This window comes from Rhineura floridana, chromosome 6 (assembly GCF_030035675.1).
Source record: "Rhineura floridana isolate rRhiFlo1 chromosome 6, rRhiFlo1.hap2, whole genome shotgun sequence".
In the NCBI taxonomy this organism is placed as follows: Eukaryota; Metazoa; Chordata; class Lepidosauria; order Squamata; family Rhineuridae; genus Rhineura; species Rhineura floridana.
The window spans coordinates 105,329,819-105,354,903 of record NC_084485.1 but is presented as its reverse complement, the minus strand read 5'-3'; the positions used below and the strand labels follow the sequence as shown (position 1 = coordinate 105,354,903).

The 25,085-nt window shown below is 41.9% G+C and overlaps 1 long non-coding RNA gene across 1 annotated transcript; it reads right to left on the bottom strand.

The window, feature by feature from the left end:
* Window positions 1-13: 13 nt before the first annotated feature.
* Window positions 14-24,868, bottom strand: LOC133386747 (uncharacterized). The gene is made up of 3 exons (XR_009763264.1): window positions 24,691-24,868; window positions 22,379-22,483; window positions 14-151 (listed from the first exon to the last, which is right to left on the bottom strand). It is a non-coding gene; the product is annotated as an uncharacterized LOC133386747 (long non-coding RNA).
* Window positions 24,869-25,085: the final 217 nt, after the last annotated feature.

The following is a 25,085-nucleotide window of genomic DNA, read 5'->3' as shown; positions in this document are numbered from 1 at the left end:
GATCCATTCCTTGATCCAGACCACGCTTTCAGAATACTTGGGTGCTTCTTTATTCACATTCTGTTTCTTGCAGTTTCTCTCCAGCACCATTCTGCCCATTTTTTAATTTCCCCCTCTTTCTGACCTCCTCTTCCTCCATTCTACCAAGGCCCTATGAAGGAAAAACAAACCAGGAATGGTCTACAGATATAAGGATTCAACAGGGAGCACACTCACACATACATTTCTAACATTTTATATTCCTTCTTTCTACTGTCATGGCATCTAAGGCAGCATACATTTGGTTCCCAGGAGGTTACGAGGGGTGTGCATTGGCTCTATGTGTACCTTGAACAATATGGTCATGATCTCTCATTCCTGAATCACATCATGCAATTAATAAGGCATCTTCCAGCGACCTTGTTTTCTTTTCTGAGAAATAAAACTAAGTGCAATGCCTAGAGCTTGAGAGGGGGCAGAGGAGAGAAGAGGGAACAGGGTGGAGAGGGAGGGGGCCTTTCATTTACACAGACAGGTCTACCTTTTAATCACAATGAATTATTTTCTGAGGCCACTCCAATCACAGTGATTTGGGGAAGAAATGTTGCAGTTGGCAGAGTTGCTTTTCATGTGGGTTGTCATTCTCTGACTTTTGGTTGAGAGTGCAGTGGCAGAGTTCAGCTATTGGAGCTGCTTCTTTCCTAATCATGACTCCATAATTATGGAATGATCTCCTTGACGAGGTGCACCTGGCACCAACACTGTTATCTTTTCGGCACCAGGACAAGACTTTCCTCTTCTCCCGGGCATTTTTTTAAACAGAATTTGAATAGTATGTTTTTTAACTTGCCTATTGGTTTTTATGGGTTTTAATTTGGTATGGTTTAAAGTTGTATACTTTTTAAAATGTTTTAATTGTTGTAAACTGCCCAGACAGCTTCGGCTATGAGGCGGTACATAAATGCAATAAATAAATAAATAAATAAATAATCACTTGTTTCCCTAACAAAATATTAAAAATGCTTTTTCTTAAAAAACTGGGATTGGGAAAGGAAGGGAAAGGAGAGGTTTAGAACAACCTTGCCTCCACACATGCTGCAGTTCCATTAACAATCAGCCTCCCCCCACCTGTAATTAAGTAAAGAAAAAAGGAGTCATAGCTGCACACTATGCATTAATTAATACGATCAGAACTTCTAACAGTCTAATATAAAAAGAAGGGAGGGGAAGCATTCTTGATGCTGCCCTTTGTAAAGAATTATAAGTCAAAACCAATTACTGATCTATTGCAAATCCTCCAGTAGAGTAGATCTTTGTCTTAAGTTCTGGCCAACATTGACCTGATTATTGCTTTTAACACATCTGAGAATATTGATAATCCTCAGGAAGATGTAAATCTAAAGAGCCAAAAATATATAAATAATTCATTGTAGGCTTATTCTTTCTGAGGTTTTCCAGATGATTTTCAAAGCTAACATTTTCCTTCCCAGACAGCTCTCTGACAGCTCAGAAAGGCCTTCCCCATTCCAAAAAATATTCCTCACCAACCCTCTTCTCTCTGGTCTTCCCTACAACTGGCTTTTCCCCTCCCTACTTTCTCACACTTACCATGGAAGGGATCATTGAAAAAAAACAGCTGCAGGGAATAGTCACCCGCACCATCCCTTTCCCTGGTGGCCTTTTCAGCCTTCCTTGTGAGCTCCTCACTTCTCATTCCCCAAAAAGTACATTCCATCAGCAGCAGTGGAAAAGGGGTTTGAACAAAGAGAAGGACCTAAAGCCTTAGCAACAGGAAATTCCCCCGGAATTGTAATGTGCCAGGCCTTCCAGGTCACCAAGCGGTATATAGGAGCGGTGAGGGCGGCAAAAAAACAATATTTCACCGCCACTATTAAGGCATCTCTCTCCCGCCCAGCAGAGTTTTTTAGAGTTGTCCGAGGGCTACTCCATCTAGGCCTTCAGGACACTGTAGATACTTCGGTGGCCCGCTGCAATGAGTTTGCTGAGCACTTCCAGCATAAGTTCTTACGCATTCGTCGGGACCTAGACTCTCATTTTATAGCAGTTAACCCTAGTGAGGTGTCTGGTGCACAGTCTTATCATGTTTTGTTGGATGAGTTTCAGTCGGTTCAGTTCGAGGACGTGGACAAGGTGCTTGGACAGGTACGTGCAACTACTTCGGTACTAGATCCTTGCCCCTCTTGGCTAATAAAAACTGGCAAGGAGGGAACAGTTGGCTGGGCCAGGGAAGTGATAAATGCCTCCTTGCGAGAGGGAGTGGTCCCTGGCTGTCTGAAGGAGGCAGCAGTGAGACCACTCCTGAAAAAGCCTTCCCTGGACCCAGAGGATTTCAGCAGCTACAGACCAGTGGCAAATGTTCCATATCTCAGCAAGATCTTGGAACGAGTGGTTGCTGACCAGCTCCAGGCGCTATTGGATGAAACTGATTATCTAGATCCATTTCAATCGGGTTTCAGGCCCGGTTTCGGCACTGAGACTGCCTTGGTCGCCCTGTTTGATGATCTATGTCGGGAGAGAGACAGAGGGAGTGTAACTCTGTTGATTCTCCTTGATCTCTCAGCGGCTTTTGATACCATCGACCATGGTATCCTTCTGGAGAGGCTTGCGGAGTTGGGAGTTGGAGGCACTGCGTGGCAGTGGTTCTGCTCCTACTTGACAGGCCGTCTCCAGAAGATAGTGCTTGGGGAACATTGCTCAAAACCGTGGGTACTCCAATGTGGGGTCCCACAGGGTTCGGTTTTGTCTCCCATGCTTTTTAACATCTATATGAAGCCGTTGGGTGCGGTCATCAGGAGTTTTGGAGTGCGTTGTCACCAGTACGCTGATGACACACAGCTCTACTTCTCCTTTTCATCTTCCTCAGGTGAGGCGGTCAATGTGCTGAACCGTTGCCTGGACGCGACAATGGACTGGATGAGAACTAACAAACTGAGACTCAATCCTGATAAGACTGAGATGCTGTTGGTGGATGGTTTTTCCAATCAGATGGTGGATACATATCCTGTCCTGGATGGGGTTACACTCCCCCTAAAGGAACAGGTTCATAGTCTGGGAGTCGTTCTAGACTCTTCCCTGTCACTTGAGGCTCATGTAGCCTCGGTGGCACGGAATGCGTTCTACCAACTTCGATTGGTAGCCCAGCTATGTCCCTACCTGAGTAAGGAGGATCTTACATCAGTAGTACATGCTCTGGTAACCTCACGTTTGGATTACTGTAATGCGCTCTACGTAGGGCTTCCTCTGAAGACGGTTTGGAAGCTACAGCTGGTGCAAAATGCGGCGGCCAGACTGCTAACAAGAACGAAGCGGTCTGACCATATAACACCTGTTTTGGCCCGCTTGCACTGGCTTCCAATACGCTTCCGGGCCAAATTCAAAGTGTTGGTATTAACCTATAAAGCCTTATACGGCGCAGGACCTCGATATCTGTCGGAACGCCTCTCCCGCTATGAACCGGCTTGTACACTACGGTCTGCTACGAAGGCCTTCCTCCGGGTCCCGACTCATAGGGAGGCCCGGAGGGCAGTGACAAGATCAAGGGCCTTCTCAGTGGTGGCCCCCGAACTATGGAATAGTCTCCCCGAGGAGGTTCGCCTGGCGCCGACACTATCATCCTTTCGGCGCCAGGTTAAAACCTTTCTCTATTCCGAGGCATTTTAATTTTTTTGTTAATGATTGTAATGTTTGTAATTTGATTTTAGCCTTTGCTGTTTTTAGATTGTGAAATTTGATTTTAGACTGATGTTTTTGTATTATATTGTATTTTATTGTATCTATGTTCACCGCCCAGAGAGCTATTGCTAGTCGGGCGGTATATAAGTTTTAAAAATAAATAAATAAATACATAAATTAAGGGGCCCTACACCCTGGCAAACAATGGCTGCTTCAACTGTACTGCCCTTTTGCACTGTTGAAATACTGTTTTTCTGAAATCAGCTATATGTGGAAATGGTTCCACATGGCACTCAGTACAGCACAATTTTATCCAGCAATGCCCACCCCCTTGGCTAAGATATTTCTATAATGTTGGTCAGAAGAAAGTCCCATTAGCCAATAGTTCTCTAGAACATTCATTAGTAACTTCTCCCTTGCAGTTCCTGCTACTATGTATTGATGATGATGATGGATTCTCGCAGGAACAGGAAAAGACGTTCAGAGGCAAATAAGATGCTTTAATCAATAATGCTGCTACCATGGTGCACAGGAAGGAATAATGTGTCTGAAGCTGCAAGCAGGCAGGTAATAGTCAAAGGCACAGTTGCCCTAGAAAGTCTCCACAGCATTTTGCCAGTCCAAACAGGAACAGACTGGTGCTTGAACTGCAATTTAAATTATTTTAAAAATAATCACAAATCAAGTCTGATGAAAGGCAGGAGGACAACACTGAATATACTGGAATGCAAGAGGCTGGATTCTTTGTAAAAAGTGAATAAACGCTGACAATTCTAGTGTGGAAGCAACCTACAACTTCCAGAAATCTGTATACCGGGAAGTGGAAAGTTCTTATTTGTAAGGATTTTGGGCCTGATGAAGGTTCAAAGAACAGTTCTCCTATTCATGCTACACACACACTCTTACTACTCCTAGAAGTTATGTTTTGGGGAAAGCAGAAGGAAGCAATTCCCCATGAGGGCATATTTAATTTGAGTTGAGCTAGAAATTAAAGGAATTTGGGCTTGGATCCTAATAATTTATTATTTCCAAACCTGTATGTTTTGGAGCATCTCACTTCTGGAAGTTGCCAAAATTACCACATGAATCCAGCCATTCTTAAATCCCAAAAGCTGATTATCTTGAAAACCCAAGATTGTTCTAGTTTGGGGTCAGGATCTATAAACAGAGATTCCATGCATGCTGTGGATAATGCAGTAGGATGTGCTATTTTATTGTTCCCCACCCTGAGATCTTCAGATAAAGGGTGACTTATAAATATTTTATATAAATAAAATAGGGAGAGGAGTGAGGCTCATAAGCCTAATGAGAGACAATGAATCTCCTGACAAGACCCTTTGGATTCTCCCTCCCAATGTGATTGCCTGAGTCATACAGTGTATTTCTTCACAAGAGCCCAAAGACAGGTTGCTCATATGCACAGAAAAAGTACAGTGTCTGACGTGACTGAAATAAATTTATATTAAAAATTGTACGCGATTTGATAATAAGAACTGAAAAACCGAAGACCATGTACTTTCAGTTAAGACTAGTCTATGAGAACACTGTAAAAAGTACAGAAGTTAGAACATTTTGCTTGCAGATATTTTCAGTTGAATCAGATAAGTTGAGTTTACACTGCATCAGCAATAAGACCCATACTGAAGAAATGTTATCTTCGCACTTCACTCAGTTTGATTTTATTAGTTTTCCTGTATTAGTGGACCATATGTCAAATTGGTGCAGAGCCTGATGGAATAAAATGAGCTCAGGGCCAAAGTGTAATTATATTAGGAATGTGGGAAAGAGCCCTCTCCTAGATATATGTAATTATTTAAAAGTGTATTTCAAAGTCAATCTGGTGAAGTGTGCACATGAGACTGATAGTTCAGCAGGAATCAAGAAGCATAGCCTCACAGGTTACATTGTGCCGGTGGGTGGAAGAGAAAACCTCCTGTGTTTGCTCTATTCAGCTCTTTCCTGCCACTTACAAACCTATCATACTGGACTGAGTTGTAACAGCAAAGTTATCAATATACACAGGCTTGTTAGGTTCAAGTATATGAAATCTATTTTCCTTTATTGATCAATAATAACACTTCTGCCATCTCACAGGATTGCCAAGGCTCAGTGAAATATTTATTTGTACAGCTGCCTAATGAGATCAACAAATTATATCGACTGCTTTTTAAAAAGTGGAGGGGGAAAGTATTAGGGACATTTATATGCTGTCCTTCATGGAACTCAAGGTGGAGTAATTGGGGTTTCCAAGCAGTTTCCCAACCAAACGTTGACCAGATATAGACCTGCTTAACTTTCAGTAAGGTGGATGAATCTTATGCACTTGTATGATGCCTGGGACCTTACCTGTACATCTGTTCTCAACAGAATTCATCCAATTTTACAGATGGAGACTAAGATTTCTCTTAGTTCAGTGTATCCATCCCTGAATCAATCTGAGCCTAGGTTTTTCAGTCACAAGTCAATTGCATCAGTCAATACTAGCTATGAAAATAAATGCAAAATAAAATTCATCTGTTTTGGATCTTGTTTGATACTATAATGTCTAGAAAAAACAAATACAATGTAGTAGAGAATATCAGGTAAATGTTGTATCTCAGCTTTCAGACTATATTTTTGCATGACAAATACCAGATAACTAGTTGATAATGATTTATAATGGGGATTTTATTTATTTCTACTATTGTTGTCAGTAATACACATACCTTTTGCATTATCAGAATCCTGATTATTTGATTCTGGAATATGGCAGGGGAAGATTTTGTAGTTCATCACACTAATTGTTTTGTTTTAATTAAAAAAGCTTCTCGCTTTTTCCAGGTCCCCTAAAGAAGTGCAGATTATTCTCCACTAATTCATCCAAGGAAAAAAAACATTTTCTTTAACACATCTGTTATTAAAGAATGAGTGCCAATGAGAATGAAGACGTTGTACCCATATCTGAATGCAACTGCTGGACTGTCTGGTAAGTAGAACGTCACAGCTCTCCATTTCGGAAGCAAACAGAACTGATACTAGCCAAGTCTGCTATTACCTTTGGGAAATACTCAAAACAAAGCTTAGAGTAAATAAAACTGTACTGTTGTAGGCTTTCATCTGATCTCAGCAAGACCTCACAAAAGTGAGGAGTAACCAAATGGGTTGAAGAAGGAGGATAGTCTGAATATTAGGACCATGTTGCCATGGTCAGACCACTGCCTGGGGAAGTTTGGTCTGATGGAACCAATCCCCCTTCCCCTGCAGGGATGGGAGACCTCTGAAAGAATCTGGAGGGTTTTTTTCAGTATTCAGTTCTGCCAAGGAACTAGTCTTGGTATAGAGTGGCATGGCACAGCAGGCCATCTACACACTTGCACCTGAGTGTCTCTCTGGCATTGTAGAGCTCAAGCAGCTCCCTGGTTTATAGGGGAGCTCCAGACAATGAAACAGTTCCAGAAACAGCTGTAGCAGAAGTGGTGCAAGTCTCATTGTGAGGGCAACTGAACGTGCATAAGAGTACATAACTGTACATGGTGCATGGCGGTGAAGGTTGCAAAGAAGGCCTGCTTTGCAACCTCCATGCGTCCTTGAATAGTTTGTTCAGTTGAGCTTTTCCAAATGGTACAAGGGTTGCTTTCATGTACCCCGGTTAACCCAGGCTTGGAGGCCTCGAAAGCTCACTGTGACATTTTTGCCAGGCAAATGGGGAACAAAATCTCTCACCTCCATGCAAATTTGAGTATCACCCTTGATACAGTGTCTGTTGAGGAATCTGATATGCCATCCTATCCAATTTGTGGGATCAGTTTCAATTATTGATGCCTGATGATGTGGACAAGATGTTTGCAGTTATGCACCCTACTACATGTTCTCTCAACCTATGCCCAGCTTAGCTGGTATGTGCCAGCCATGGAGGGCTGAATGAGTGGATCCAGGGTGTAGTGTGTGCTTCATTGCATGAGAGGAAGGTCTCCGCTGCCTTGAAGGAAGCAGCTGTGTACCCTCTCCTGAAACAAACCCATAAGATTATGCCAAGTACCACCCAGTCACTAATACACTTTTTGTTGTTATTAAGATGATCAAGAGGATGATGGAAATTCAGCTGCAAACACTCTTTGATGAAACTGAATATCTTGACCTAATCCAGTCTGCATTCAGGCATAATTTTAGGAGAGAGTTGGTCTTGGTCACACCAGTGGATGATCTTCTTTGGGAGGGCAACGGGGGGGGGGGGGATTGAGGCCCTGATGATTCTTCTGGATCTTTCAGCAGCATTTAATACCATTGAGAACTGTATCCTCCTGGACCACCTCCATGAGTTGGAAGCACCATTTTACAGTGGTTTCACTCCTACTTGCAGGGTTGGTTCCAGAGAGTAGTATTGGATGATTGTGCCTTAGTCCTGTGACAGTTGATCTGCAGGATTCCACAGAACCAGATTTTGCCCTCAATCCTATTTAATAAATATATAAAGCCACTGGGGGTGGTTATTAGCAAATTGGAGACAAAGTGTCACCAGTATCCTGATTATACCTAGCTCTAGTTTTCTGTAACAGCTGTATCAGGTTAGTACACTCATGTCCTTAAACTGGTGGGTGGCTGGATGCAGTCATGGGCTGGTTGAGGTCTAATAAACTGTGACCAGGCAAGATGGATGAGCCTATGGATGGGTAATTCCCAAGTTTGGGAACTGGGTTGTATACCAGTTCTGGACGGTGTTGCACTTCCTTTGAAGGAGCAGGTGCATAATTTTGGGTACTCCCAGATGAATAACCGTCACGAGAGAGCCAGATGACCTCAGTGGCTCGGAGTAGCCATTATCAACTGTGGTTTGTATACCAGCTATGATCATTCCTGAACAGACGTAGCCTCATTGTGGGGGTCCATACATTGGTAACCTCATGGTTATACTATTGTAAATTGCAGCATGGGGAGGCAACTGTTGTCAGAAGTTGCAGCTGCTAGGGTGCTAGAGGAACACCTTGCTTAATACATATTACGCCAGAACTGAAAAATCTGTACTGGCTGCCTGTTAGCTACCAAGGTTCAAGGTTTTGTTGTTGACATGTAAAGCCCTAAACAACTTGGGACCAAGATACCTAGCAGACCGCTTCCCTGAGTACAGACCTAGTCAAGCAAATCATCACTTTGTGACAACAGAAGTGGGCCTTCTCAGTGATAGCACCCATCTATGGAATGCCCTCCCTCAGGTAATTCCTGAGATGGAGACTGTAATAACTATTGTGTGCCTCTTTAAAATGTATGTTTGCTTACCCATGTTTTCCTGGATTCTGACTCCTAATTTTTATTTTGTATTTTATATTTTTACTGCTCAGTTTTATGTGCGATATACATTGACATTTTGTTTTTATCTTATTTTTAGGGAATGCTGAAAGTTGCTCTATTTTTATTGTTTTTATGCAAAGATTTTTGTAATGTTAAGTGATATTTTACAAATAATAAATCAAATAAATATTGAAGATAATGGTGCACTCTCTGTTATGAATCCCCTTCTGGCTTACTCTTGGTACCTGTTTTCCCCCTCTTTGGGGTGTGTGTGAGTGATTTCAATTGTGGAAATGGTGGAGGAGTGAAAGGGTTAACCCACATTGCTTCCCCATGGTGCAACTCGGATCCACATTGGCCCACAAAAGTCCTATCATGTATCTCCCATTCTCTTTTCCTCTACGACTTTGGCTCCTCTCTGAAAGGAGAGTACAAGTTCTTTGTGACTCCTTTAGGAGGTATTTGCAGATATTGCCTTGTGTCCATAATTGGTTTCAAGCACATTTTACACTATAGATGTGCAGGACAAATGTACTGTACTTTGTACCATTAGTTTTCAAGCCTTTCTGACTCATGAATCATGTTTAACCACTTTTTGTTTCCCTCTGTCTTTCTCCTTCTTGCCTACTTTTCATATTTTTTCTCCAAAGAAAGAAATAAAGAAAGAAAGAAAGAAAGAAAGAAAGAAAGAAAGAAAGAAAGAAAGAAAGAAAGGAAGAAAGAAAGGAAGAAAGAAAGAAAGAAAATGTAATGTTGCTAGTGGGATCTACCTAAGCTCAGACAGCAAATCACTTGCTTTATCATCTGAAGGCCAACGCTCTAAAACATTTGCAAGACTGATAGTGTCTTGTACTTGCTTTTTCTACAGAGTGCAACACCAAACAAGAAATATACAGAGACTGCATGCAGATGAGCCTATTATTTCCAAAGACTAATCAATATTTCTTTTACTTTACATGCATTTTATAGCTCAGGTTCCCATAAAGCTGATAAGAATTATCTTGCTTTGATATCCAACACTGAAAATAAATAATGGGGGAAATGAAGGGTTAAACACTTCTTTAAAAGCAAAAATATTTTCTGCTTGGAATGAAATCAAATTCATCCTTACTTTGCAGTACCACCAACTTTTATCAAATGGCTTAAAGGAATGTCTAGATACAGGCAGCACAATATACTTTTTGCAAATAATGGTACTCATTATCCTGTAGATCAGCATGACATTTCAATTATTTTAGTGCTTTAAATCTAGCAGTTAGATAAGTACTGACGACTGTAGCCACATAATTAAGCACATTAGCCTGTGTGATACATTATGTCATTTGAGCTGGTAAAATGGAAACACTGAAAAAGATGCCATGAGCACAACACTGCAATAAATTAGAACATTATAGTAGATAAGTATATTAGGACATAAACCAGGACTGGAGAATCCGTGTCTCTACAAATGTTGCTGGACTACGACTTGCATAATACATGACCATTGGCCATCTTGGCTGGGGCTGGTGGGAGTTTGAATCCAATAATATAAGATGGTGACAGGTTTCGCAACCTTGGCAAGAACCTAAAACCACAGAAGCATGACAGCATATAATACTCAGTTTCAAGTGAGTGCACATAATTACGTCAATACCCTGTATCTAATGACTTGATTTAGAGGTAGCACCAACCTAGCAGTTTGACCCCCTTGAATGGTCTCTTTAAAGGACAGCAAATTATGTTTAATTCTCCTTATGTGAGCAGGACCTGATTTGTCTAATAATGGTTTTACGAGAGACAAAGGTTTCTTGCTTTAGCTAACAGAAAAACTTTGTCACAGCCAAAGGGTGTTTTTTTTGGGGGGGGGGGCGGGGAGAGAAAGGTCACATTAATATTTTCCTAAATGTGGCATTTTGGTTGAGGAAATTTCTGATAAGGTGGTTTTAATTCAGCTTGCATTTATTAGTGATTTGTTTGTGGTTGTGTGATACTGTAAGGCAGGAGTTCCCAAACTGTGGTCTGTGAGCTTCATTCAGGTGGCCTGCTGCATGTCTGCACTGAATATTCATATTGATTTTTAGTTTTATTTTTATTGCTTCTTATATTGTATTTTATTGTATTGTGTTTGTATGATTTATTTCTACATATAAAGAAGCAATTAAAATACAGTTTAAAAATGCAGCATCTAGCACAGCACATTTTAATTGCTACAACAGACAGAAAAATGATTACGTGGTCTGCTATGACCCTCAGAAATTTTCAAGGGATCTCTGAGGAAAAAAGTTTGGGAACCACTGTCTTAAGGCTTTATCTTACTATTGTTTTGCATATTAGGCTTGTGGTAACATCACTGGGATTGGCAATTGCGTCAGGAAATGAAGAGGTGTGACAAGGTGAAGTGTGGGTAAAACAAGGGCCACTTTATTTAGATAAAGCCAATTATGGAAATTATTACTGAAAATGATCTGCAGAGTGCTTGTGTGAAACCTAACTCTTAAGCAATCAGGCAAAGACACCCTGTCACATGAGAGAGGATGGTCCAAGCCCACAATCCTTCCACCAGCCCCAACCACACAGGGTGGTTAGGGAGTCTTTTCTCATCCACCCCCTCCTAGGGCCTCACAACTATGAGTGGCTGTTATAAGTTAGCCCCAAAGGTGAACCTTACCCTGCCAATAGGCCTCACCAACCCTTTTACCTTAAATGGTGCCTAAGGGTGTTCACCAAGCCCTACCCTGTGAAATTCCTACACATATCAACACAACATGACCAAATTAACCTATTTACAGTTTTAAACTACTTGGTAAGGGGCAACCAATCAGTCAAATCCAAATTAAACAAATGAGAAGAAGCCAATCAGCTGAATTAAGAGAAGAGTAGGCAAAAAGCCATGTCAGCAAACGAAGGCCAACAAGCTAAAAATTCCTACCCAGCTCCACCTGGCAACTAGTAAAAACCTGCACAGCTCTGAGCGAGGGAGGGAGGGAGGGATGGTGGGTGGGTGGGTGCTGCACAAGGTTGGAAAGAGACCTTGCTCTGCCTCATCCCAAGGTGGCACTGTGTGTGCACATACCTGGCCACGCAAGGGGCTTTGAAGCCATGTCAGAACTTCTCCTGATGCAGCCACAAAGCCCTGCTGCTGCCGGAGCCCTGTGGGCTTGCCACCAAGGTGGAAATTCTCTATTCAAAAGAAAAATGGTAGGGACATTGATGGTGTTTTAAGAAAATTGTCTTCCAATCACTACACAACAAATGTTGCTGAATTAAATAGCTATATTTTTCCCAAGAGATATAATAGCATGTGGGTTCTGACAGGCTGTTTCAGACACTGATTTTTCACAGGTATAGCAACATCTTTCTGTGACTGATTAATGGCTTTACAGACCTGAAAGGCAAATGTATCTTTTGAACTGCGAATGTCTGGCTTATCCTTGTCGGATTTCAGCAACCAGATCATGGCTAAAGTAGATCTGGGACTATTAGCAAAGACATGTGGATCCATATAACAATTATAGGTCAATGGTTGAAATGCCTCTTTATGCAGTTCCTCAGAATGGAATACCGATTCTTCTGTCAACTAAATCTTGGTTGAGGAGACGCTATCAACCCAGTATTCAAAAACTCATTTTAAATGAGATTTTTATTATTTATTATTATTTTATTTATATCCCACCCTGCCACCCAACAGGAGCCCAGGGCAGCAAACAAAAGCACTAAAAACACTATAAAACATCATAAAAACAGACTTTAAAATACATTTAAACAAAACATCTTTAAAAACATTTTTAAAAGCTTTGAAGACATCTTTAAAAAAGGTTAAAAATTTTTTTTAAAGAAAAGGTTTAAAAACGTATTAAAAAGCAATTCCATCACAGACGCAGACTGGGATAAAGTCTCAACTTACAAGGCTTGTTGAAAGAGGAAGGTCTTCAACAGGCGCCGAAAGATAACAAAGATGGTGCCTGTCTAATATTTAAAGGTAGGGAATTCCACAGGGTATGTGATGTTTTTAACAATCTAGAAGCTGTGTTGAAAGCAGCAGTTCCTTCTCATAGGTCTGAATCTGTCCCTGATGTAGGCAAATAACAGGGCAGTAAAATTTATTTCAAACCAAAAGAAATGTGGGGGAGGGGGAATCTTGTTGTTATTCATGTTGGGTTTATGCTCTGGAGCTAGTTTACTAGCGTTCAAATTGGAGAAAGTGACTTAGATTCAAGTGATCACACCTCACACAATATCACAGACAGAAAAATACTTTGGAAGCAAACCTCTTGGCCATAGTAATTTCAAGAGCTACCTGACTGGAAATGTGGAGGCAATGGCTGACTACAGCCAGAAACCTTCAGAAGAGATCTTGTTAGAAGCTTCTGGCTGCATGTGGGTGAAGGCAAAAGAAAAACACATAACAAGGGTGTATTAGGGGACAGAAAGGGTGGCTTAAGGATAGACACATTCTAAGAAGGAGAGGGGATCTTTCTTTTTCTCTTCACTTAGTACACACATTGGACATAGAATTGGTTGCAAGACAGTGTAACTTTCTAAAGAAACAAATGTACTGTAGAACACATGAAACACACTCTTAGTATTAGCAACTATTACCACTATCCAATCAGCACTTTTTGCCTTTTTGCTCTTACAGTGAAGTCCTCCTCTAGGTAAGTGGGTATAAGAGTAGTTGTAGTTATTCAATGTGCAAGACGCAACATGGTCCTAAACTGAACCCATGAAGAATTGAATAGGTTAGCTATGGAGAAAACAGATGTTTATGAACATTCATTTAAATATTTTCTTCCAAATATATTGATCTTGATTTACTTTTAGAGCTACATGTACAAGAAACGTCACCATATGAAGAAGAGAGGTTCATAATATGGCTAGAACTGATTATGGATTGTTACTAGTGATACTGCAAGGTGTTGTTTTTTTTAGTTTAATACATTTTAATTGTTGTTTCACAAAAGCAAATTCATGGGCCAGTCATGTTTACCCAAAACCTATATAGGCTGTTTAAAGGTATGTACATGTGTATATGCTGTTCACACATTATATCTTGTTGTGGGAGACATCAGTCAGTCAGAACATAGGTCATTTTTAATTTGTATACCACCTTTCTACATTATTGTACTCAACACCACTTACAACCCATTGAAAAATAAAATATGCCATCCTATAATGATTCAAAGTATAGCTAAAATAAACAAACAAAAATCAATGATCTATTTCACATATGAGATAACATCAACTGTCAGCAAATTACAGTGCAACGGACAATCAACTGCACTGAATCATTAAATTATAAATAATCAAAGCAGTGTCAGCAAAAACACAGTACATAAAATGCCACAGATTATTCAAAACTGGCTAGGCCACTTCTCCTCCCTAGTCCTGTGGGATGTGTTTATCCATAGCAGGTATGTATATTTTCCCTGTTGGGTTGCATCATATTTTTCAACTTGCAAATAAATGCAACAACAACTTGGGTGTATTTGATTAGAGCATGAAATTTTATGAGATCACAGGAGATCATGTGGCATGGAAGTTTTTTAAAAAAATAATTGATACAGAATTGTTTATTACTGTTGAATGAGGAAAACTCACCATTTTATGGATATGCAGGACAGTGGAATCAGTAAAGGCATTTCAATTTCTGATGAGTCTGCTAGAATTTTCTGATAAATATTCTGAGTTGACAGAATTACTGTTATTCATCCATACTGGTGAATTTGGTCAGAAGTATCAGCTAGTGTTGTTCAGAGAAAGCTTTGCCAAAGAAATAACTTTTTGAGAAGTTCCTTCCTATTTACAGCAAGTTACTTGTGTTATTGATCTACTTCTCTTGTTTTGTCAGTCCTGTGAGAGTGGCGATAACTGTATCATGGATTTAAAAAAAAAACAGGTAAAAACCTACAGCACCAGGGCTGTGAAGTGGGTACGCCAGACCTTCGACTCCGACTCCTCTATTTTTCTACTGTCTGACTCCGACTCTGACTCCTTCATAAATGGCAAATGTATATTAACTAGTAAACAGGTGAATCCAGAGCTTGGAAAAGTTACTTTTTTAAACTACAACTCCCATCAACTCCAGGGATTGGGCTCGTGGGAGTTGTAGTTCAAAAAAGTAACTTTTCCAAGCTCTGGATTCACGTGGTGGTGATGAAATGCCTTGTGCTACCATTTTACTACAGTAAATTTGTTATTACTAGTTAAATGTAGCTCCGCTTACCTGTGAAATCAATGGGAGGCGGCAGCGCAATTGCGGCCCAGGGTGAAGCCGCAGAAGCCATGGGAGGTAAGGGCAACGTCACGCATCGTGCTGAGATGACGCGCAACATGCTGCATGGAGGGGGAGGAAGCCAATGGGCCTATTTAAGCCCACACCGCACCCTCCGACTTCCTCTTGGCTCGCGACGCCCACCCTGCCCTCCCTCTTTTACAGTGTGCCCATGGTCGCTTCGGGGCCGAGTAGGAATTTTTATCCTGACCACCCTCGTTGGCAGGCAGGTTTTTTTGCCTACTCCACACTTTTGGGGATGGAGGAACATGGGTTAGGGGGTGTCGTGCTTAATAGGTTTATTTTGGCTAATTTGGCTAATTTGGTTCAAATCAAAATATTAATGGGGACATGTTTGGCACACGGGTTCGGTAAAGTGCGGGAGGGGAAATTAGTAACAACAGCTAGGTGGCCCCCTTAGGCACATTTGGAGGTGAAGGGTGGTTCCGGATGCCTGTCTTAGGGTTTTACGGCCCGAACATAGGATATGGGCTGCTTTTGGGGCCAACTTACCTCATCCACCCGAGGGTTCTACGGCCCCGGGGCTGGGTGACGTAGGAAGGTCTCCCTACTCACCTATAAGGTGTGGCCGGAGCAGGGGTAAGCAAAAGGGGCTTGCCCTTGGCTCCAGCAGGGGCTGGTTGCCCAAGAGCTGTAGGGCAAGCTGATTGCCTATTGTTAGTTCCCGTACTTAGGTTTCACCTCTGCAGGTCGCTTTAAAGTTTTGTTTGAATTTAATAAAGTGGCCCTTTATTCAACCATAGCTGCTGTTGTCTGCGTATTATTTCACCCATCGACCGCAATATACATTTGCCGTTTATGAAGGAGTCGGAGTCGGTACATTTCTACCGACTCCGACTCCACCCAAAATTGCTACCGACTCCGACTCCATGACTCCAACTCCACAGCCCTGTACAGCACACAACATTGATTTACTGCCATAGCCCCAAGTTGTTAGGTTGTAATTGCCTGCCCTGTGTGTGCAGTGCACACACTTCCCTATGTGGAAGGAATGGGAGCCTTATGATTTTATACAAGCAGAGATGGAGCAAATGCTAAGAATTTCCCTTAGGGAAACAAGGAAAATATGACATCTGACTTCTACAACATTTTACACATGAGGAAATGACCACTGCTTTTATACCACATGCACAATCCTTGGGATCAGATAAGCTGTTAGACAGACTTCTTCATTTATTAGTAGCAGTGGTGGATGCCGGGGGCAGACTGCATTGCTAAGCCTGATAAGCAGCACCAGGGGCCATCTGCTTCATGGTGGATGCCACTGGAAATGGTATAGGCAGGAGCCACAGAGTAGTGGTAACAGAAACAGTGCCCATTATGGGCTCATATCATTATGTGCTTTTCACCTTCTCATACAATGCAGCACTAGGCAGCCCCTTCTTCCACGCTCTTCTAAAGTTTTCTATGGTGCCTCCATCTATACAGGCCAATTGTTCTTTTGTCAGCACTAAGCAATAGTTGTGTGTTAGTGCTCAACTAAAAACATACTGCTAAGAACATAAGAAGAGCCATTGTGGATCAGACCAAAAGCCGAGGGCAAGCATCACGGATATGTTTTGTTGGGCACCTGCCAAGGCCCACACCCCAGGCAAGGGACCCACTGCCAACATCCAGAATTTCTGGTCTTGCTGCTCCTCCTTTGCCTGTTCACCCACCTGAATGAAGGAGCAGCAGGCAGGAGCAGGGAAAAGGAGCAGCTCATTGCACTTGTCTTGACCTTTCTCTCTGTGTGATGGTATAGACTGGGCCCACAAAAAGAAAAACAGAGCAAACCAATGGATAGCAGTGACATCGGTGAGTAGAGGGCCACTGAAGGTATTTGCCCAAGGTCCCACCAAAACCTGAAGCTGGCACTACAAAATAGAGTGATCATGTGTCGTACTTTACAAAGGACGGTTCACTATTTGAAGGGGTCCTCTGTCTGAAGAAGGAAGGACAAGGCCTTAAAGAAAGGAGAGCAGGAGCCTTGATGGTGCCCATCAACAGCACTAAACAGTAGTGAGCTGGCACTCCAGTTATCGGCAGTAGCGGCTGGTGGACCTGCTGTGTTGGGAAGCCAGGACAGCAACAGAGCCCCATCCTTGCTGTTCCACTGGTCACTGCTAGTTACCTGGTCACAATCTTTCCCTCTATGATGAGATGCATTTATATTGAAATTAATTGCTTCTAAATCTGCATTTACATGTATAAATTAGCATATAAAATGTTATGCATAAGGATTGTTGGCAGGCTGGTTACGAGCTTTTTATGTTCTTAGCAATGTGCTCCTCAAATTCTTTTTTAGCATCCCTTATTGTCTTCTTGCATTTCTTTTGCCAGAGTTTGTGTTCTTTTTTATTTTCTTCATTCGGACAAGACTTCCATTTTCTGAAGGAAGACTTTTTGCCTCTAAGAGCTTCCTTGACTTTGCTCGTTAACCATGCTGGCATCTTCTTGGCCCTGGCGGTACCTTTTCTGATCTGCGGTATGCACTCCAGTTGAGCTTCTAATATAGTGTTTTTAAACAACTTCCAAGCATTTTCGAGTGATGTGACCCTCTGGACTTTGTTTTTCAGCTTTCTTTTTACCAATCCCCTCATTTTTGTGAAGTTTCCTCTTTTGAAGTCAAATGTGACCGTGTTGGATTTTCTTGGCAATTGGCCATTTACATGTATGTTTAATTTAATAGCACTGTGGTCACTGCTCCCAATCGATTCAACAACACTTACATCTTGCACCAGGTCCCAGTCCCCACTGAGGATTAAGTCCAGGGTTGCCGTCCCTCTGGTCGGTTCCATGACCAACTGGTCTAGGGAATAGTCATTTAGAATATCTAGAAACTTTGCTTCTTTGTCATGACTGGAACACATATGCGGCCATTCTATGTCCGGGTAGTTGAAGTCACCCATTACTACCACATTTCCTAGTTTGGATGCTTCCTCAATTTCATATCTCATCTATCCTCATTTCATATCCTTTCCCTACAAATTGTAGCCTCCACACCTGCTCCCTCTTGTCCATCTTTGACTCCTTGTGTGACTGTTTCAGAAACCATGCTCTGGTCCTCCCTGCCTAGCTGCACATGACTGATAATCATCCCCCCCACCCCGAAACATCACTCACCAGCCAAGTACTGTGGCCTGCAAGTCCTTCAAAACCTGCATTTTTGTAATTTCGTATAGATAGCAAATAGGAGTTTTGTCAAGTCTCTGACAAACCACCCTGCATGGCTGATAAGTTTTTTTGGTCACAGACTTCATAGGCCTGCCTGCTTTTGTCAGATGAGATGTTACTACAGGTAACTACTTCTTTTTATGGAGACAACTCTTTCTCAGTATATTAAAGAAAGACGTTAAGCAAGTCTAGGAAGATAGATAGGAAGACAGGAAACTGTCTTATACTGAGTTCATCTTGCTCAGTATTGTCACACTGACTTGCAGCAACACTCCAGGGTTTCCGGCAAGAGTTTCTTCCAGGCCTACCTTGAGATGCCAGGAATTCAACCTAGGATCTTCTGAATGGAAAGCAGATGCTCTGCCACTGACCTATGGCCCTTCCCATTTAAAGCCTATTTTCATCAAGGAGTTTTTTAAAAAGCATATTGTGGTTTTATAAGCTCATTTGTTGAAAGACCCTTCCATGCCTTCTCCACCCCAAGGTTATGTACCTAGAATACTGAAATGACCTTAACTCACATGAATTATTTAACTATCATTCTTCTTATATCGAATCTTGTCATACAACCCAGCCAAAGAAACAACCTATTTGATCAAGATAAATTTGCCATAGTATCATGCAACCCAATCATTTGCATGTTTACTCATAAGCAAGCCCCACTGTGATCAATGGAGCTTATTCCCAAGTAAACCAAGTTAGCTTTAACATGTTGGTGTTGCTGCCTTTCCTGGCTAAGAAAATGGCTTCCTCGCTAGCTCCTCCTACAGCAGCGGCATCCATTCCCCACAGGGAGCAGATTAAGGCTGCAATCCAATACCTGTCTACTCAGAAGTAATCTCCATTGGGTTCAATGGAACTTACTCCCAGGTAAGTGTGAGAGAATTTTGTCTGGGCAGACTTTGACAGAGAAGGGAAGACATTGCTTTGAATAATCTGTTGCTCATACAACAAACTGAGGCAAGAAGCACCCATTTTCCTTCTGCGTTTGCAAATTATAATGTTTTGCATCAGGAATACTTGCAGATGCATGGGGGGAAGGGAAGATCTCACAAACTTCTAAAACCTCTTTTTTTTTAAGAGAAAGGGCACAATTCTTCATCCCTTTCAAATGCTTTGCAACTAATGTGCCCCTCCTACTCTTTTGAAACCTGAACTGATCCATCACCTCTGGGAGGAGGTAAAAAACCCAAGAAGCAAGCACAACATCCAATTCCTTCCTAGGCTGGGTGATGTGAAGTCAAAATAGTCATTCCTGGGGTCGCAACTGTCTTCCACCCTCCCCATTGTAAACTCCTTCTCTCACCCTCCCTCATCCTCACCACCATTCTCCCATGTAAACTTTTCTCAAGTGCAGAGTCCCTTCACGCCACCTCCCTCCCATACACATGCACACTCACACTGAGCCACTACAGATGTGCCACCACCACCACCCCGCTACCATGGAAGAGGAGGCAGGAGCCCCACCCGGGCACATCCATACAGCAGAGGCCACAGCAATATCCTCCCCAGGAGTGCTAGCCCAGGGAGAAGGAAGATTAAGAGCCACACTGTGGGTCAAGAGACAGGCTGTAGGCTGGGGTGGGCAAGTATCTGCTTAATTTCATAACCCCCTCCACCAGAATTAAGCAGATTTTTCACTGGCTTCTGCCAGCAGCCTGTCTCTTGATCCACAGTGTTGCACCTTCTCTTTCTTTTCCTCCTCCGACTGCTCCTGAAGAAGGTTGGAGGATGTTAACTTGGTGCTTAATGGGGTACAATTGCCCCTGAAAGACCAAGTCCGCAGCCTGAGGGTCTTGACTCCCAGCTGTCCATGGAGGCTCAGGTCTTGGCTGTGAGCCGGGTGGTGCTGTATCAACTCCATTCGTTACGAAGGCTGCGCCCCTACCTTCCAAACCATCTGCTCCTAGTGGTGGTACATGCCCTGCTCTCCTCTCGCCTAGACTACTGTAAATGCGCTCTATGTGGGGTTACCCGTGAAAACGGTCCAGAAGCTGCAACTGGTACAGAATGCGGCGGCTCGCCTGATTAAGGGTAGCCGCCGCCGAGACCACATTACTCCAGTGCTGAAGGAGTTGCACTGGTTACCAGTTGCTTTCCAGGCCCAATTCAAGGTGTTGGTTTTGACCTTTAAATCCCTGCACGGTTTCGGCCCAGTCTATCTGAAGGAGCACCTCCAGCATCATCAATGTTGCCACCCAACAAGATCAGCCTCAAAAGACCTCCTCTCTGTCCCACCAGTTAAATCAGCTAGACTGGTGAGAACTAGGGAGAGGGCTTTTTCAATCATGGCACCCACTCTCTGGAATTCCCTCCCAAATGACATCCGCCATGCCCCCTCCATAATGAGTTTCTGCCAGACCTTGAAAACGTGGCTCTTCAGGCAGGCCTTTGGGGTGGGTTAGGTTTTAGTGTTACTGTTGGAATTTTAAGGTTTTAATGTGAATTGTATGTTTTATGTTGTGCGTCGCCCAGAGTGGCTGGAGAACCAGTCAGATGGGTGACTAATAAATTTAATAAATAAATAAATTTGCAGAAGACTCTGCTGTATGGTTTGGCTGGGGAGCCCCCTCCCCTCCTGCCTCCTCCTTCGCCCTGGTGTGTGTGTGTGAGACAGTGGATGGCGGATTGGAGGAGGCCGGCTGCGGAAAAAGTAACGGTCCCGTTGGATCCCTCCTCCAAAACACATCTGCTGAGGCCTAGTCTGCAAAGTGAGCCCAGATACAGAAAGGGCAGGCTAGCGTGCCTTCCTCAGTTGTGCTGAACTCAAACCCCCTTCTCCTCTTATGCCTTTTTGCTCCTCTCTCTCTCTCTCTCTCTCTCTCTCTCTCTCTCTCTCTCTCTCTGTGAATTTGGTTATGATTAGGTTTATTTAGCTCATTCCCTCATGCATATTGTTACTGAGCTATCCCCATTGATGTCAGTGGATATGTGTTGTTACTGAGTTATTCCCCACTGAAGTGTTAAATGTGTATATTTTGTTTCTTTGTGTCTATGCTCAATAAATATCCCCATATTTAAGACCTGTGTGAGTGTAAGTTACTGGGTAAATCTGCCAAGACGCACTATTGCCAATGTCTAAAGATCCTAATTCACAAGACTTGAAGAATGTGAAACGTGTCTACAGAGGAGTCTTGCTAAGAGGATGACCTCTTTTATCTTATTTTTTGGTGATACGTTTCCTCTTTTTTGGCACTACTACAAAGTCCTTCTAGTCCAAAATCCTTATTCCCACAGTGACCAACCTAAATGTGTATGGGAAGCCCACAAGCAGGACATTAGCACAAGAGCATTCTTTGGCTCATGCTCCCCAGCAACTGGCATTCTGAAGGATCTTGGAGGTAATATATAGCCATTATGACTGGTAATTATTTGTCCTCCATAAACTTGTCTAATTCCCTTTTAAAGCTATCTAAGGTTATATGGAATAGTCTTCCCGACGAGGTGCGCCTGGCGCCTACACTTCTATCCTTTCGGCGCCAGGTTAAAACCTTTTTATTTTCCCAGGCATTTTAATATATTTTATTGCTGTTAATATATACCAGGCTGTTAAATGCTTAAAATGTATGTTTTTAGTGTCCTATTGTTATTTTATTGTATTTATTGTATTGTATTTACTCTATGCTGTGCACTGCCCAGAGAGCCTCTGGCTTTGGGCGGTATAAAAATCGAATAAAATAAATAAATAAATAAATAAATAGTGCCATGTTCTAGCTAGCAGATTGGTAATCAAATATGTCTAAGTTTTTAAACCCCTTGTCTTGCCCACAGACTTTTAATAACTTATAAAATTGGAATACATTTCAGTTGTCCATGGCCTTTAAAGTGAAGAGCACCATCTGCCTCCTTTTACCTCTCTAATCTTTTCCCTGTCATCATTTGGTTTCTTTGACACCCAAAGGGCAAGGATAGGGACCTGCTATGTTTTAATTATCCAACTGTCTGATATATGTATAGTAATTTGTTATAATTTTATGCTAGCCTCTTCAGCAATATGAGGGTTGATACACTTACCATTTTGCGAATTGCCACTGTGTCATTGTTTGATAATGCAGCCAGTGTCTGGATTTGTAATTCTTAAGGTTGTTGGTCCTTCCCTGCTGTGTATTCCACCTGGCCCTGTAGATTCAAACAATGAGGGCATGCCTCCTATATAGTTCTAAGCCCACTGAACTTCTCTCTCACCTCCTCCCATTGCCTTTTGAACAGCCTGCTACTTATTGACAAGCCACAGTTTAGAGTATTTGTACTGGTTTTTTTTTTTTTGATTTTGGTATTTCTAATCATCCCCACTACTACTTATTTTGCTCTTTGCAAGGTGTGTGTGTATGCATGGATCTGAAACATATTATTGAGATGAGTCAAGAAGAAAAATTTCTGGCCACGTCAACATTTGAGATGGTGGTGGGAAACTATTTAATGAAGATAGGAACAATGCAATGATATGTTTAATCAGAATTGAGGGCTGAGTGTATGGAGTCCCAGTTTTACCTATTTTAAAAATGTAATCAGTCATTGTGATAATGACAGGATGGCCACCACAAACAAATGCAGGAAGGTTTGGAGTGGAACCAGTACATACAGCAGGGATAGGGAACTTTTGGCTCTCCAGAAGTTGCCAAATTATAACTCCTATCAGCCCCAACAAGCATGGTCAATGGCCAGAGATGATGGGAATTGCAGTTCAGCAACATCTGGAGAGCCAAAGGTTCCCCACCCCTGACATACAGAGGCATTGTGTGCAGGGCTTGAATGTACACCCTACCTGCTCTTTTCACTTCAAATGCCTCCATAGAAATAAAGTGTTGCAACAATCCTTCAGCTCACAGTGCAAATGGTTATGCCAATCTTCTGTGACAATCTAACATCTATCCTTGCCACAAGATATGTCTGATGTGTTTCTGTTCAGCCAAGAGCAGGGTCTCTTGGTGACAAAACCATCATAATCAATATCCCTCAAAACAAATGTTACCCATTACAAACAAGTTATCTTTAAGCTTTTTGTAAGATGAAGAAAAGGGAGTTATCAATCATAATCTTGCAGTTTCCACAACTATAGTTTTTACTGCATCCCAAGATATAAAAGATGACAAGAAGTTTTCCAAAATGACTGTTTAAAGTGGTATGATACTGCTTTAAATGTACAGTGCAGTCAGTCTTATCTGTTTGTCTGCCTCCTTGGTCTGATGTTCCTAGCCCTATTCATTTCCTGCCTCAACCCTAGACTGCATCCTGGCAAGAGTTGACACCTCAGTCTTGGTGTTTTTAAATGCTGTTCCACTGGCTGATACCACTCCCCTTTAGCATCTTCCCTGCCCTACATTAGCAGCAATGAAAGTAGCATATAACAACAACAACAACAATAATTTATGAATTGCTTCCCATGAGGCAATTTATAATATAACAACATATCTAAAACAGTTTCATATATTAAAATGGTTAAAACAATTGCATATATAAAACCAATTGAAAACAATTATGTATGTTTAAAACAACAGCACAGATAAAATCAATTCAAAGACAGATACAAGGTTTTAGAAGGCTTGTTGAAAGAGAAACATCTTTAGCATGCACTGAAAAGACAATAGAGAAGCCACCTGTCTGATATGCAATAGGATGGATATGCAACATGGAGAAGGCATCCCATTGGAACACTTTCAACTGTTAGAATCAAAGGGAAATGCTGTGCTTGGCTTTCCTGATAACAAGTGCTTCAAGATAGGTGTTTCTCTAGTAAGGTGTAGAGTCAGGCAGCTTAGCCTTCTTGCTAGTAATAGGAACAGCTTTATTATTATTGTTATTATATCCCATCTTCCTCACTAGGAGCAAAATGTGGTGTACATTGTTCTTCCCCTCTCCATTTCATTCTCACAAGATCATTGAGAGACAGTGACTGGATCAAGGTTCCCTAGTAAGCTTCATGGATGAGTGAGGATTTGAACCCTGGTCTACCAGGTCCTAGCCCAACAGTCTAACCACTATGCCACACTGTTGCAGTCAGTAGTATAAGTTGGTCTTTTGGATACCTTGGCTCGATTGGATATTTAAGATTTAGTACGTTTATACTGAATGCACTTCTTAGAGAAGGGATGACTAATTGCCACTCTCCAGATGTTGCTGAATTATAACTCCCTTCATCCATTTATTGGCCATGCTGGTTGGGGCCGATAATTCAGCAACCTCTGAAAGGACCACAAGTTAGTCACCTTTTCTTTAGAGCTAAGAACCACCATCTTTCAAGAGCACTGAATTCATTATTCATCATTATGTTATTTGTTATAATATTATTATTGATACTCAAAACATTTGGATAAGATTTTGTTTACCTTGCATTTCAGCAGAAACATAAAGATGTTCAGTCTCACAGGTGCAGGTTTCACAGGATGAAGAATAAGCAAGTTGAAGAAATAAACCACACTTCATTTCATAATAACTCATCCTAGAAAGGTATTTTAGCACAGACCTGATCCCTTGAGGCAATAGAAAGAAGATTTTAGAGCCTGTAAGTTAGGGTCAGTCCTTGGACGGAAGCCATCGTTCATGGAGTCTGACATATCAGGCTAGATTACAATCATGTACTATTGCTGAAAGAAGAATATTTGTCATTAGGATACCAATCCATCCACATGTCTGTAAAAATGAGATTGTTGGAAAATAATTTCAAAAGGACATCATTTGTTTTCTAACAATGATAGAGCATCACAACGTAACAAAAACATAC